Source organism: Tachypleus tridentatus, chromosome 1 (genome assembly GCF_004210375.1).
Source record: "Tachypleus tridentatus isolate NWPU-2018 chromosome 1, ASM421037v1, whole genome shotgun sequence".
Taxonomy (NCBI): Eukaryota; Metazoa; Arthropoda; class Merostomata; order Xiphosura; family Limulidae; genus Tachypleus; species Tachypleus tridentatus.
The window spans coordinates 121,063,948-121,080,102 of NC_134825.1; positions in this window are offsets into that span (position 1 = coordinate 121,063,948).

The following is a 16,155-nucleotide window of genomic DNA, read 5'->3' on the forward strand; positions in this document are numbered from 1 at the left end:
AACAGTTATAGTTGTGATTTTAAAGTGTCATTATTATAGACTGTATTTAAATAACAGAGCAGGAAAACAATAACTCGCTTTGTCAAATTGAGTTCTATAGGAACTGATGCAGACTGTGTGGACTTTGGCGAAAACGAAACAATTACTTGGAACTATGGGTACAACTGTTATAACCAACAGTGTAACAAATATTTGTATATATATGTGAGATTTTTAATGTATTAAAACAAGTGGAATGTGCGCTGTTTGTGTATTGTTGAAATTCATGAGCAGCAAGTCACAGAACTTTTACTGTAAATAATCCAGTCAATACATAAAATCTGAGTGTGGCAAGTCTGACAGGATCTATAGTGATACACAGCAGTATAAGTATATATAAACAGCAGCTGTAAAGAGGCCTGCATAGGCAAAGCTATAATAATGGCAAAAATATTGTAGAGGTCACAACAATAGTATATAACTAATCAAATAATCCAAATCCTTTTGTAACGATAGCATCATCCTCACAGCCATTGGCATTCAAATTTTAATGTCATCACCAAATATAAATAATCTCTTGATGATTCATTCATTTATGCCACTGATATAAGTGAAAAAGAAGAAAGGTCCTTAGGTACCTCACTTGTCACATTAATACTGATTAACTGAAGAACCAACTATTTTTCCATACAGCTGGTTTTCTCTCCAATGAACCAACCTATCTTTTTAACTAAACTTTTATACAGCAACTTGTCAAATGCTTTCTGAAAATACAGATATATCACATCCACACTTGTACCCTAATCTGTAACAATATTCAAATAATGTCAAAAGATGAGTAAGACTTGCCCTCAGTGAAATCATGCTCACTACAGTGAAATCATACTTACTACAGTGAAATCATGCTTACTACAGTGAAACCATGCTTACCACAGTGAAATCATGCTTACTACAGTGAAATCATGCTTACCACAGTGAAATCATGCTTACTACAGTAAAATCATGCTCACTACAGTGAAATCATGCTCACTACAGTAAAATCATACTTATTACAGTGAAATCATGCTTACTACAGTGAAATTATGCTTACCACAGTGAAATCATGCTTACCACAGTGAAATCATGCTCACTACAGTAAAATCATGCTCACTACAGTGAAATCATGCTCACTACAGTGAAATCATACTCACTACAGTGAAATCATACTTACTACAGTGAAATCATGCTTACTACAGTGAAATCATACTTACTACAGTGAAATCATGCTTACTACAGTGAAATCATACTTACTACAGTGAAATCATGCTTACTACAATGAAATCATACTTACTACAGTGAAACCATGCTTACCACAGTGAAATCATGCTTACTACAGTGAAATCATGCTTACTACAGTAAAATCATGCTTACTACAATGAAATCATGCTTACTACAGTGAAATCATGCTTACTACAGTGAAATCATGCTCACTACAGTGAAATCATGCTCACTACAGTGAAATCATACTTACTACAGTGAAATCATGCTTACTACAGTGAAATCATGCTCACTACAGTAAAATCATACTCACTACAGTGAAATCATGCTTACTACAGTGAAATCATACTTACTACAGTGAAATCATAAAATATCTTAAATAACTTTGTATAGCATTTTAAATGATTCTCATAAGCTTTTCTTACCACTGTTTTAAGATTAGTTGAAATATAAGTACTGGGACAATATCTATCATCTCCCTTGGACAGGAGTATAGTATTATATTACATCCAATCTCCTGGCGTCTTCCCATTATTCAAGGACTTAGAAAACCAATATTAAATTTTTAACTTTTTTAAAACTAAACTCAGAATTAATTTCACCATCTTGTTCAACCTTCTTTTCATTTTTCAACTTTTCAAGATGAGAAATATTGTGTAAATGTTAATTAGTAAAACTGAAGATAATATCAGTCTTCCTGCATCAATCCTCAAAGGCCTTATTCCTATTTTAACATTTTGCTTGCCCTTCATGTATTTTAAAAACAAAACAAAAAAAAACCTACTATCATTTTTTATATTTTAGTCAACTTGCTTTTATTTAATTTTTATTCATTGCCTATTTTCTCATTTGATCTTTTATAACTCTCGAAATCTTACATTATTGCAGTGGTTTTAAACTCATATTTATAATGCTTTTCAATTTTATTATTTATATCCTTTGAGAGTATTAAATAAGTAATGGAAGACAGCGCCCTCATCAGTAGATGTGTGTTAGTATAATATTTATAATATACTATACTTTCATTATCCTAATCGTGATACATTTTAAGTTATGAGGCAAAAACTACTCACGACGCAGGGGTACGAACACTTTCTGTTGTAACTGTATGTACCGCATTTTACGCCTTGTAAGCAGTTACATCGTGGAAGACGCACCCTTTGGAAAGACAATTCTAAGAACAAATATTTCGACTCAGCAACCAACACCTACTGAGTAAAGACGGTCAAATACATCATATTATTCATCGCATATTGACAATATTAGTTAAACTGAATGTTTTATGTTCTTGAAAACACTTGTAATTGGTAAGTAATAAGATTACGATCTATATGAAAGGTCGTTTTGAGTTGACCCTAAGCTAACCTCTTGCCTTAATCCATCACTTTTGTCATGGAAGACGTATGGAGATTTTTCAAGGTATTTTTTAAAGAAATAAGAACGTCTTACAAGGCGTAAAATACAGTAGTTAAGTTTTCACAAATTGGAACAAATTCCTAAAGATTTTGACAACTGATCCAGATATACACACGTGACTTTGTCATCGAATAAAGGAATGTTTCATCATACTTCTACATTGTGTTTAGTTTATTTATTTCTCACACTCAATAAGGCTCAGATAATAATGTTGTCACTCACCCTGCCTTTCTATCTATGTGTACCTGTGAGAAATGAAACTGGAAGTTTTAGAGAGTCTATGGTTGACATCATTTAGAGCTACCTAAACTCGGATTTTGTAAATAAAACCTCAACGCTCAGCGCATTGTTACACAAAGAAAGTAGGGCACAAATTCGTCTTCAATAACCGCAAGCTGGTGAGAAAATAGACAGTACCAATTTTGCAAAACAAACCTAGGAAGAAAGAAGGCCTCCATACCTAAGATCATTTTGAGAAAATAGAATGGTAAACTACCCAGTTGTTTATTCTTGGTATTAGAAATGAATTCAGTAAAGTTTTCACATGTTTCACTACAACGTTTATGTTCAGAGCTAAATATCTTGTACAAATTTTTAATATGTATTACCCCAATATCTTAATAAAATCAATTGTAACAATGAAAGTATCTGGTTTAATATTGGACTTTATTAAACACGTTTTGTATAATTTACGTTATGTGTATATCTGTTGTAGGTGGAAAATCATAAAAAGGGCAGCGTAAGGAAAATGAATAGCCCATATAGTTGTTTTGTTGTTAAAAACATAACCATAATAAATTTTTAGATAGTGGATTACGAGAGAATAGTCGAGTCATTCGGGGTGAAGTCTGTGAAGAAGAGTTATTGCCGTGACAGTAAGCACCCACAAAAGATTTGTCAGCAGTTTAATCATTGTTAAATATTTATGATTATGATGATCATTATGACAGGTACAATACATAATGCAGTCATTTAAGTTATTATCACTGAGGTTTATACACTTTAGCCTTTGTCCTGTTGCATTTATGTATATTTTGAAATGTTCTATAAAAATATATTCTACTATTTTGAAATCCATAAATTTTGGCTTAATCAAGTTAATGTTGCTGTGCAAACTGAAAACAATTCAATCCAATCGTACAGTACAAAAGATTTGTTTGTGTGTGTGTTTGTGAATTTCGCGCAAAGCTAAACGAAGGTTATCTGCGCTAGCCGTCCCTAATAATATGATGGAGGAAGTATTACATGCATTGTAAGGAATGAAAAATGGTAAATCTCCCGGTCTCAATGGCTTCACCACAGAATTTTTCCAGATTTTTATGCCTCTTATCGTGGACGATTATGTTAAGTTGTTAAATCAGATGTACTCGCAAAACCAGCTACTACCAGTTATGAGAAACGGGTTAATAGTTTTGCTCCCTAAGGAAGGCGACAATATTACAGGGTGGCCCGTAAGTCTCTACCCATCCATATATCTTATGTATCCAGTGTATCTGTGTGCTGTCCCTCATTCTCGCTGCACTCATGTACCAACGTGCTTGTCACAATACGCTCTTTAAGTGTAAATGGGCTTACATTGGCCATATTTCTCTGAAAAAAGAAACAAATTTATAATATATGTGTAATTGAATATAACATAATAACATATGGATGGGTAGGGACTTACGGGCCACCCCGTAGATTACAAAACTGGAGACCATTAACTTTGCTATCTCTGTCGTACAAAATTCTATTCCGTGTTCTGGCCTTGCATTTGTCAAGTGTTATTGCTAATGTCGTTTCTATAGATCAAACATGTTGTGTTCCTGGTTGGGATATCATTACCACTCCACTGATGTTACGTTCTGTAATGGAATATTTGGATTTAGAGAATGAGGGTGAGATTCTCGTCTCTGTTGATCAAATGCAAGCATTTGATAAAGTTGTTCATTCATACATGTTTGCAGTTCTTTCTCAAATGGGCTTCGGTCCCAACTATTGCAATTGGATAAGATTATGTTATACCAATATCACTGGTCTCGTTAAATGTAATGGATATCCGATAAAGGAATTTATTTCTTCTAGAGGGATAAGACAGGAATGCCCTTTATGTTCTCTGTGTGGAACCTTTCAGAGAAGCCTTGGTACATAACCCACAAATTCGAGGTATTTCTCTCAAATACAATAATATCTGTTCGATTTCACTGGTATACATGCATGCTGACAATATTCAGATAACAGTGTCTAACGTTCACTGCCTTATTGCCATACAAGAAACGGGCATCTGATAGCAAAGTAAACTGGGAAAAAATAAAGGTATGTGGTTGGGCTCATTAGCTGATAACCAGGAATTAAAAATGGGTAAACTGACTGTTGGAAATGGCTCTTTAAAAATTTTGTGTATTCAGTTCCAAACAAATGCGGCAGAAATGTATGATCTGAACCGGAGAGAATTATGTCAGAGAATAACACGCATATTGGTTGCTTGGAGATATCGGAGTCTGCCATTGAAAGGCAAAGTTATGGTTGTGAACTCGTTAGCTTCCAGTACTATTTGGTATTACCTGATGGTCTTGCCGATGGAAAACAGGATTTATCTGACAATTAAGCATGATATTTTATGGTTTATATGGAATGGTGGGGTACATAAAGTGTGTTATGAAGTTTTGGTATCTTCGAAAGACAAAGGTGGTCTCATTTTAACAAACGTCAGGATGAAAACGGCGGCGTTTAGGTTAAAATGGTTCTTCAGATTATAACACATTTCCATCTCTGTCCATCTTTTAGACAAATATGGTGATTTAAATCTTAAGCATGATGTGTGGTATTGTGACATGACACATGATGAACAATCCTGCATTTTATTGTGAAGTATTAGAGTCATGTAAAACGCTCTTTGGGTGTCGTCGAATCTTCCCAAATAACACAGAAATTGCTCTGTGGGTTGGGCTTTCTTCTCGATGTTCTTAATCTCGTTGTCTTCATCAGATAATGGAGAAGATGAGGACTGAAGAAGCAAAGTTAAAAGAGCACCAAATAAAAGAATCCCTCGTCCGGTTTTCATGTTGATTCTTTACGAACTATTAAATAAAATAATTTAGAAAACAACCGATTTTGTTGTTGGTTTTTTCAAATATCATTCCTTTAACGTGACTTCCCAAGACTTTAAAGAACAACGTCACAGAAAATTGATTTTATAAATCTAACGTTTAATTTGTAATACTGTATAATGTGTAATTAAATGTAACTTTAAACAACAGTCGTTGTGCTTGTTATCTGATGTTTAAATAAAACGTTAAGCAATAGGTGTAATTCTTTTTGATATTTAAACGTAAAATAGGACAATATCTTTAGTGCTGTCTTGTGTTTAAATTATAGTAGGTGTAACATCATGCACAATTAAAATTGATTCATTGGACATTTGAAAAAGACGTAAACGTCCGACTTAAATAACATACAGATATATATATAGTCAACTATATTTGATATATAATAAATCATGCATATTTTAACACTGATAAAAAGTTTAATAGTAACCGATTGTTTGAATTTTATCTGTAAAAGGCATTAAAATGATAGTTGTAATTATAAACAATCCCCAAATACGAATAGTAACAGTAACATTAAAAATCAACACTAAACTATTAAAACTTGGAATGTATTTGTTCTATAGACTCCAGCCGAATTTACTTACCCATATAAAAACAGAAGAAATCAACACAGTGCAATTTCAACAACTTTAACAGTAAATGAGTTTAAAAATATTAAATGTTCGAACAAAGAACAATTTTAAAAGACAAGAAATAATGATTGTACCTACTGAAATCTGCAGTGATGTGCGCGGGTAATCAGTATTGCATGAACTTTAAACTTGTGCTAAGTTCTTCAAGTTTTATACGTCACACTGACGTACAGGTAGTGTAAATTGGTAAGTTGCCTACATCCTATTAACGACATAAAGGCAATGTAGAAAAGACAGGCTGAGCTTCTTGACATGTGATTGTTTAAAATCGGGATCATTGTAGAATAGAAAACTTCCAGAGGCATTTTCAAACAATAAATTAAATCATAGATAAATCGGCAAAATTTATTTTAAGAAAAGGAATAATCGACGGAAACTTTAAACAATGAATGTATTTCTGCTACACGTGTGTAGTACGTTATATTTACACGAGCCCCTGTAACTTTAAACAATGAATGTATTTCTGTTACACGTGTGTAGCACGTTATATTTACACGAGCCCCTGTAACTTTAAACAAAGAACCGTCACTAGGTGAGACAGCAGTAAGTTTCCGAACTTACGATGTTAAAAACCAGGGCTAGATATTCCGCGTTGGACACAGCAGATAGCCCAATATTGCTTTGCTCTAAAGCAAACATATTAAATAAAGAATCAAACACTAAATATAGGAAGATATCTTAAATGAACAAGACAGCCATTCTCTAAATCAACACCCTGGGTACCAATCTACCAATCCTACAGTGTTAATTAATCTGCCATCATGTGACTTCTTTGTTCGATACTATATATATATATATTCCCGTGTTTGTGAAAACTAGTTGAAATTGTTCATGACATAGTCTTGTCGAAACGTTGTGTGTTCATAACAAAGTTTTCTTCATTACCTATCCAAATCGTCTTTAAACGTTTAAAGTCAAAAATGTGTTGTCAAGAACGAGTGAGGGGTAAGAGAGACTACGAAAGCTTGTCCAGGAAATTTTATTTGGGTTTTAAGGGATATTTCTTTATATCTAGGAAGCGGTTAAGTGTAGTATGAACATACAAAGTAATAACTTGTAACACACGTACATTTCAGTGTAGAAGGTTAGAGCTGTAATCGGCACCTTTTATTATGCCGTTTATTCATCCCTAATTTAGCAGCGTAAGACTGGAGAGAAAGCAGCTAGTCATCACCACCCGCCGACAACCCTTGAGTTACTCTTTTATAAACGAAAAATGGGACTGACCATCACATTTTAATGCCCCCCACGGGTGAAAGGGCGAGCATGTTTGGTGCAACGAGGATTTGAACCCGCGATCCTCAAATTACGATTCGAGCGCCTTAACCGCCTGGCTATGCGGGCCGTTTCTGTTAAACCGGTTTACGTTGTTCAAGAGTCAGCTTTAAAATTAACATCATCAGAATGTTTGTAATATTTTGTAACTGCAAAATATATTCTTTGACAACGTAAACAAATGGTAGGAAACTGATTCTAGAGCCTTACATGAGCTTTCAGGACCCCTCGCCTGGTGAGATCCGGAAAAACCGCCCCTGAAAAAACAATAAACCGTTTATGGTTCTCAACATTTTAGCTCCTTTCACCAAATTAAAATTTGTTTCTACGCAAAAACGTAATCACATTTTTTTAATTTTTTTTTTAGATTTTAGTTGTTAATTTTGTTTGTTTTGGAATTTCGCGGAAAGCTACTCGAGAGCTATCTGCGCTAGCAGTGTAAGACTAGAGGGAAGGCAGCTAGTCATCACCACCCACCGCCAACTCTTGGGCTACTCTTTTACCAACGAATAGTGGGATTGCCCGTCACATTATAACGCCCCCACGGCTGGGAGGGCAAGCATGTCTGGTACGACCGGGATTCGAATCCGCGACCCTCGGATTACGAGTCGAACGCCTAAACACGCTTGGCCATGCCGGGCCAGTTGTTAATTTAAAACTGAATCTATCTAACATTCAGTGAGAATGGTCTTGGAACAATGCCTACATGACGAGCACGATAAATTTATTGTACGAATTGAACAGAAACAAGAGGTTTGAAAAGACATTAGCAGTACATACATACCAACAAGTTTCTATACGTTCAATTATTATTTATAATAACTGTAAATTTATCGCAGAAGTTAGTAGCCTGGCAACATGAGTTGCAGCTTAACAAATGCTACTTTATTTTGTATATGTGAGTTTGTTAAAGGTATGTCACTACATAGCTCAGTGATGTAGCGTTACATTTGTTTCTGTTGGTGCAAAATTATATCCTAATCATTTTCTGTGCCTTGAATAATATATATTCACATATAGGCTGTATTTTAGACAAGACATTTAAGTTGTTTATAATTTCTAGTAAATTGTGAACCAAATTTACATAATGAACTAGTATATGTCAGTTATAAATATTTAACTGGTACATTATCTGTATTTATAAAGAATCTCTACACCAAAAAATATATATTATTTATATATATTTTGAAATCGTAATTTTTAACATGAAGTTTATTATTTTTCATAGCTTTTATTTTTGTTTGTTTTGAATTTCGCGCAAAGCTACACGAGGGCTATCTGCGCTAGCCGTCCCTGATTTAGCTGTGTGAGACTAGAGGGAAGGCAGCTGGTCATCACCATCCACTACCAACTGTTGGGCTACTCTTTTACCAACGAATAGTGGGATTGACCGTCACATTATAACGCCCACGCCTGATAGGGCGAACATGTTTTGGTGTGATGGGGATTCGAACCCGCGACCCTCAGATTACGATTCGAATTTTCATAGGTATACGTACAGTGCAAGTTTATTTGATAAATACATACACTTGAATCACACCAAACCAGCTTCACATCTCTTTGAACATTTTTTGGGATACAAGGAAAGATATTTACACATTCGTTAGCTGATCGTTTAGATATTTAGGTGAAGGACTCTAGTTGGTTTAGGATTGAAATATTATTATAACTAACTTGTTTTTAGTTATCTCTCTCTTTCAGGCTCTGCTGTGGTTTTTGAAATAAGTCTACTCACAAAAGGATTTATTTTTAAAAACATAAGCATCGCAGACAGCGAATTATGCGATAAACAAGCTTGGCACTCAACAGTGCCTCGTATATTCAACATAACATGTATAACCTGTTTGATTAGTTTACTTTCTTCAATTTGTGCAAGCGAACCCTTAACTCAAAGATATCATATAGTGGTGAAGGCAACATTCGTTACAGTCATTAATATACAGTAAAGTCGGGTGTCTTTCACTGGCCAATTTTCCGTGATAAAATTTAAAAAAAACAACAACAACAACAACAACAAGAGGGAATTCCCAATAACCAAGGACTTGAAATTATTTTAGGCGTGGTTAAGTAAATTAGTTTTTAAGACTTCTTTCCACTTTTTTGTTAGCTATATTTCTTGTGCTAGCCACACTACGCGTGGTGCACGTGCATAATCTAATTTAATTATTCATCAGGGTCTCTACGATCTTACCCTGAAATTGAAATTGTTTAAGGAAGGCTTAGTTAACTTATGAGATCTTTGGTGCGATAAAATATATCAATCGAGGGATTTGACTCCCTGAATTCAAAATCTCTAACTGGATCTGACATTTTTCAAGAGATGACAGAGGTTGGAGCTGAACGTTTGTACTTGAACAAACAAACTCAGAGCTGTTGTATAAAATTGTTCCTTTGTAAACATGAAACAACCAACGTATATTTTTTTCAGAGCAGAATTTGATTCCATAGACAAACAGATATCATTCTAAAGAAATAAGTCATGATTATAACGTTAACTTTTACCACAGCTACTTTTATTTCCTCTCGTGTGGGAAACCGGCATGGCTAAGTGGTTAAGACACTCTACTTGTAATCCGAGGGTCGTCGGTTCGAATCCCCGTCACACCAAAACATGTCGCCCTTTCAGCCATGGGAGCGTTATAATGTGACAGTCAATCCCACTATTCGTTGGTAAAAGAGTACCCCAAGAGTTGGCGGTGGGTGGTGATGACTAGCTGCTCTCCCCTGTAGTCTTATACTACTAAATTAGGTACGGTTAGCGTAGATAAGCCTCGTGTAGCTTTGCGCGAAATTCAAACTAATCCTTTCGTGTGGAAAAATATTTCAAATACGACAGGTATTTATATATAATTTAATTGGACCCTAAACAGTATATATACGAATAAATGTTTTCCCACTGTTATGTAGATTTATTATGTTTCAAAATCATACTTGTTTCTGTTTATTAAAGGTATACATAGCGGGTTTGTTTGTTTATATTAGAATTTCGCACAAAGCTAGCTGTCCCTGATTTGGCAGTGTAACACGAGAGGAAAAGTAGCTAATCAACACTAACTACCCTCAAGTCTCGGGCTACTCTTTTACCATCGAATAGTGGGATTGACCGTTACATTATAAAGTCCCCACGGCTGAAAAAGCGAGCACATTTAGCGTGACGGAGATCTGAACCCGCGACCCTCAGATTACAAGTCGAATACCCTAACCACTATGTGGGGCCATGCAAGAGCCCCACAACAAGTGTCATAAAGCTGACTACTGTGTCAACTTGCACTTGATTGGATGATATGGTATGAGGAAAATGTATAAAGCGTAAATATTACACTTCATTACAGTAACTTTAGTAATTTATATTACTATTTTAAGTGTCACATTTGTAAAATATAGTCGTGTAATTTATGACCAACACTGCATCAGTGCGTGAGATAAGAAAAGAGTAAGATACTCTGAAAGAAATAGACAAATCCTGTTCGCCCTTCAGTATCACCTCGCACTCGATGAGGATCGCCTTGAACCCAAACGAACCCCCATCACCAGAGCTACACAAATGTTATAATATTTTGGGGGCGTTTATTTTCTTTTTGATAATACTGTTCGAGTAGCAAAACCTAAAGTATCTGTATTTTGGATAGCTTCCTTTCTGCGATTAGGATAACCCAGAACTGCTGTGTTTAATAGCGAATCTCACAATTCCTCTAATATCTCTCGTCTTTCATCTGTCATCTGAAATCCTGTATCTTTATTAGTTCGTTCAGACAGAAGTCTCGCTAACATCGCAAAATGTAGGATAAATCTCCTATAAAATCCTACAAATCTTAATAATGTGCGCGAATATCTTTATTATTGTGCGATTCTTAGATATTTCTCGTTCCTTTGGATCTGCTTTTCACCTTCTTTACCATATGACCTAACTAATCCACTTCCTTCAATAAAAAACTGACATTTACTGGTTTCAGTTTTAAGTTCACCTTTCTTAATATATTAAATACATACTTTGTATTATAGATAATAATGCCATCTAAGTAACAGATTCTTAATTTTCTAAATCTAATAAAACCATCAATCTCTCAAATGTTGAAAAACATCGTGGAGCTGCCACTTTTCTGACAATCACATAAGTAAAGTTTTAGCTATATATTCTTCTGTAGCTGCTACTTTTCTGATAATCACATAAGTAAAGTTTTAGCTATATATTCTTCTGTAGCTGCTACTTTTCTGATAATCACATAAGTAAAGTTTTAGCTATATATTCTTCTGTAGCTGCTACTTTTCTGACAATCACATAAGTAAAGTTTTAGCTATATATTCTTCTGTGATATATATTTCCTAGTATATTCTTTACAAGATTATGAACGGAACTGTTAATTATGGACTCCCTCCATCAGCAGAGCCTCCTACTTCATGGCTTTTTATTGCTATAGCAGAAACAAGAAATGCTTCAACTTCCACATATTGTTCATTGTCAAGGCAGTCCATGGATAGATAAGGACTTACCACGTGGCCAATTAATCTAATCGTGTTTCTGTGTTGTAAGCCTTTGTAATGCATTATAAAGTGATATTTCTGCAGTGCGTTATAATTCTTCGTGTATTTTTTGAAATTCATAGATCACATCAACAAAGTATGATTTACGTAGACTGTGAACCACATACAATTAATTACGATAGTGTTCCATAAAGACCACAGCTATGTGCAGGTTTCTTTGTTGCACACTACCTACATTGAAGAGCTGTGAGCAAACAGCTAGCTTAAGTGATTCTACATCATACTCTATCCAGCAAGCTGTGTTAACACTGTTTTGATTCTGTTGTCACTGGTATTGGTATTAAATAGGAACTTATTGTCTAATTATGAACAGGCTAGCCTTGGAGTATTCACCAAAATAACCGCTACCCCAAGTGCGACTCAGTCTTTTGATAAAGCAACAAGGATGGTGCAATCTTAAAAAAGTTGCTCACATATTTTAGTAACTTGATGCAAAAACGGATGAAACTACAGACTTCTAACCTGCACACAGGTCGTGACCAATCTCTTACTGTGGCTATTCTAGTCGGGATCGTAGATACTCCATCTCTCTAGTTTGACAAAAAAAATTATTCACTACACTCTGATTGAGCGTGTAATGGCTTCTTCATTTACAAATACCTTTCTCAGGTTTTAAGTTGGAGACTCAAACATATAAACACTGTTAGCCATATTTTTTTTTCGTTATGAATTCCATTATTTTCTTGAAAGTAGTGACCACATTACACAGATCAAATAGCTGGATACGTAATTCCTACATGTCATTTCTCATTTTAAAAGCAGTTACAGGTTTTTGATTTTCAGCTTCACTGTCCAACACCTTCATACTATATCAAAAGTATTGAACCAGCGAGATTCTTCTGTAAAAAACTAAATATCCATACTTCCACAATGAAAGGAAAATATCAATACTTTCTAATAACCCAGCGACACCTTCGCAATACATTATTTAATATTCTACAAAAGATTTTGGTGCAATATTCCAAGGCAAAAGATCAAGAATTACAAATTAGCCATTTTGATCGATTTTGTTTTTCCTCATTAACCTAAGATGCATTGATTTTGTGCATTTGTATAAATGTGTATAATCTAATCAATAAATAGTAAAGATGTTGAAGTGTTTTTGGAACTGAATCTTCACTGTTTAAAAATTATTTTAGCTCCAAGGTTCTATTAGGGTTTTGTGCAATATCTTACTATCCCTATTATGAACCATTAAGTTTTAATGCTTTGAAACCCATCTTTTATTTGTGGAAAGGAGAAATGTAACTTAAGTGTATAATACGACAGAACTACAATAACCCTTGAAGTAAGGGATGCCTGAACCAGAATTCTCAAGCCTGAAATAGTACAAGAAACAGTAAAATAAAAAGATATCTTTCCTGTGGAGAGAGGTTCAAGACTAGGGACAAAGCCACTACTTGGAATACTCATTAACACATGCGTGTTTTAACAGGATCCACAACTGTATGGGAGGGGGAAAGAGTCTGTATTGTGGCAAGTGAAAACACCTTTCATGAATGATGAATACATACCTTATCGTCTAATTTTTTTCCTTGTATGTGTTTTATCTTATAGCAAAGCCACATCGGGCTATCTGCTAAGCACACCGAGAAGTTTTCCTTGTAAACATGAGCAAAATATTTAATGCAAAATCTGATCTAACCAATTCAAATGGAGTTGGGAACATCAACAAGCATTCCTGTCACTGAAGTAATTTGGTAGAAGCCTTAGTATCAGTAAATCTACAAGTTTTAGTTGGATCCAATGCCAATAATAGGGAAATCAGAACAGTGCCATCACTGTTACAGAAATGAGTAAAATGTATTAGTGTACATTACTCACTCATCCACAACTCCCGAATTCAAATATTGTATAATGAGGAACAAAGTATAGTTTCTTCTAATCTTATCTCTCAAGTGAATTAAGAATTCTTTATAAAATGCCTGGTTAACTGTCTGGCCACTTCAAATTTATTTTCTTTCACCTTAATGACCGTTTCATCAGTAGACGATGGCCCTGGTCACCCAAAGCGTGGATCATCTTTGACCCCCTCTAGGCCATCTAGAAAGAGTTTTATCCACTGATAAATGACAACTTTATTTAAGCAGTCATCACCAAAGGCAGTTCTTAACATTTCGAGCGAGGATTTTTTTTCCTTTACCATATTTCAAACAAAACAATGTAAAACGTTCTTTCTCCTTTCTGCCCATATTTATTACGACAGGGACAAGATATGTTCGTCTTTGAACACGATTTGTTGTAAAACGGTATGAGGTACAAGGTATGGAAAAGTGACTTGTTCGTGAGGTAGATCATTATTTGCACTTTGTACACATCTCAGTGAAGCTCACTGACTCTACTGACATCTGTAGCAGTAGTAGTCTTGGAACTTTTTTTTTTTAATCAGACCTCACATTGAAACTACTTCTATAACAGAAATTTCAGTGTTCCAGTGGAACACACATCTGAAATGGTTGATAAATTGATAGTATGAAAGGAATAATAGCACATTAGATAAAAGTATTACAGAAATATGATTTACTTAGAGGCATGATGTATTTCATAAATTTCCAGAACCAAAGACTGGAGAGCAACAACATATTTTCTATTTCATAGTAATTCTATTGGTTATATTTGAGTCATGACACTGAAAAATAATGTCAACATTTTACATCACATATTTAGGAAGCTCGGGAAAAAAACTAAACCCAGCAACAAGTTTGTAGATCTCTCTACAGATGACAGCTCTGGATATGGCTGGCTCATCCATGTAGACAGAATGAGAATGCTTGTGTATATTTGTGGCCATTGATTACTTCGTGATGTACGGCAAGGCTTATGCAGTTGTCAATATGTCGGTACAGCCAGTGGCTGATTTGTTGGCAAAGCAACCAATACCTTAGTTTGCCTATTGAGCATTGGTTAAGATGTATATGTCACCTTATCGTTTCTAGTCTGATTATTTAGTAAAAATGTAATACAAGCATTTGCTTGCTAAGTTTATTAATCCCAACTGAAATAAGCAAGATGAACACTTATTCTTTGTCATGATGGTGTACTGAACGACTAAACATAGCTCAAAAGGTTGTTTGCTAAACATAGTCATTTGAATTGTGAGTCGTACTCTTCAGATGTGGAATGTAGTCCCTGTGCTTAGAGGTGTCGTCTCACAGTATTCACAAGAACATGTGGTGTGACTAAGTTCTGCATTGTTTAATGCATGCGAGTTTACACGCCAACAGCAAGAAAATAGATGTGCTATGATAAAACAGTGAAAACACAAATATACCAAATTGAAAGCTAAATGTGACTTTGGTATGAAAAAAAAGAGCACAGAAGACATTAAACTCCAGTTAGATAGGACCGCATGTTACGATAATCCAGTCTAATTATGTATAAATTATAGCAGTTAAGAAATGTGTGAAAGAATGTAATACGTGCAGACTAAATAAACCACTAACAATATGTCCTTTTTGTAACAGACATTTTTTTTTACTTGTGTTTTATCTAACTAAGAGTACTTACCTGGTTATGTAGGATGAGAAAGATGAAGTGCTGGATGTAGACACAAGATACAACAACGACAATCAAACTTGCCACTGTTTACCTTTAGATTGGTATAGTAAGGATGGTCGTTTGCTTAAGAATTTAAATAGTTTAGCAGATAGTCTTAGCTGTGCAGGTTTAAAAAAACAACAAAAACAACAGTCCATTGTCAAAAGTACATATACTGTTTGTTTTATAACGAAATAAAATTTCGTGTTGTAGTTTCATTGTGCTCAGTCTATTTTATTTGCACAAATTCACCTGTTGAGAGGTAAGTACTGCTCTAATAGATCATTTGCTATACTTCCTGTTATCAAATAGACCAATACAAAATAAGTTTTACCTGAACATACCAAGCACATATGCTCATGTACATGAATAATTTTTTTTAATGGGGACATGGGGTATGGACCTCCTATGAGATAGCTAAATACAGA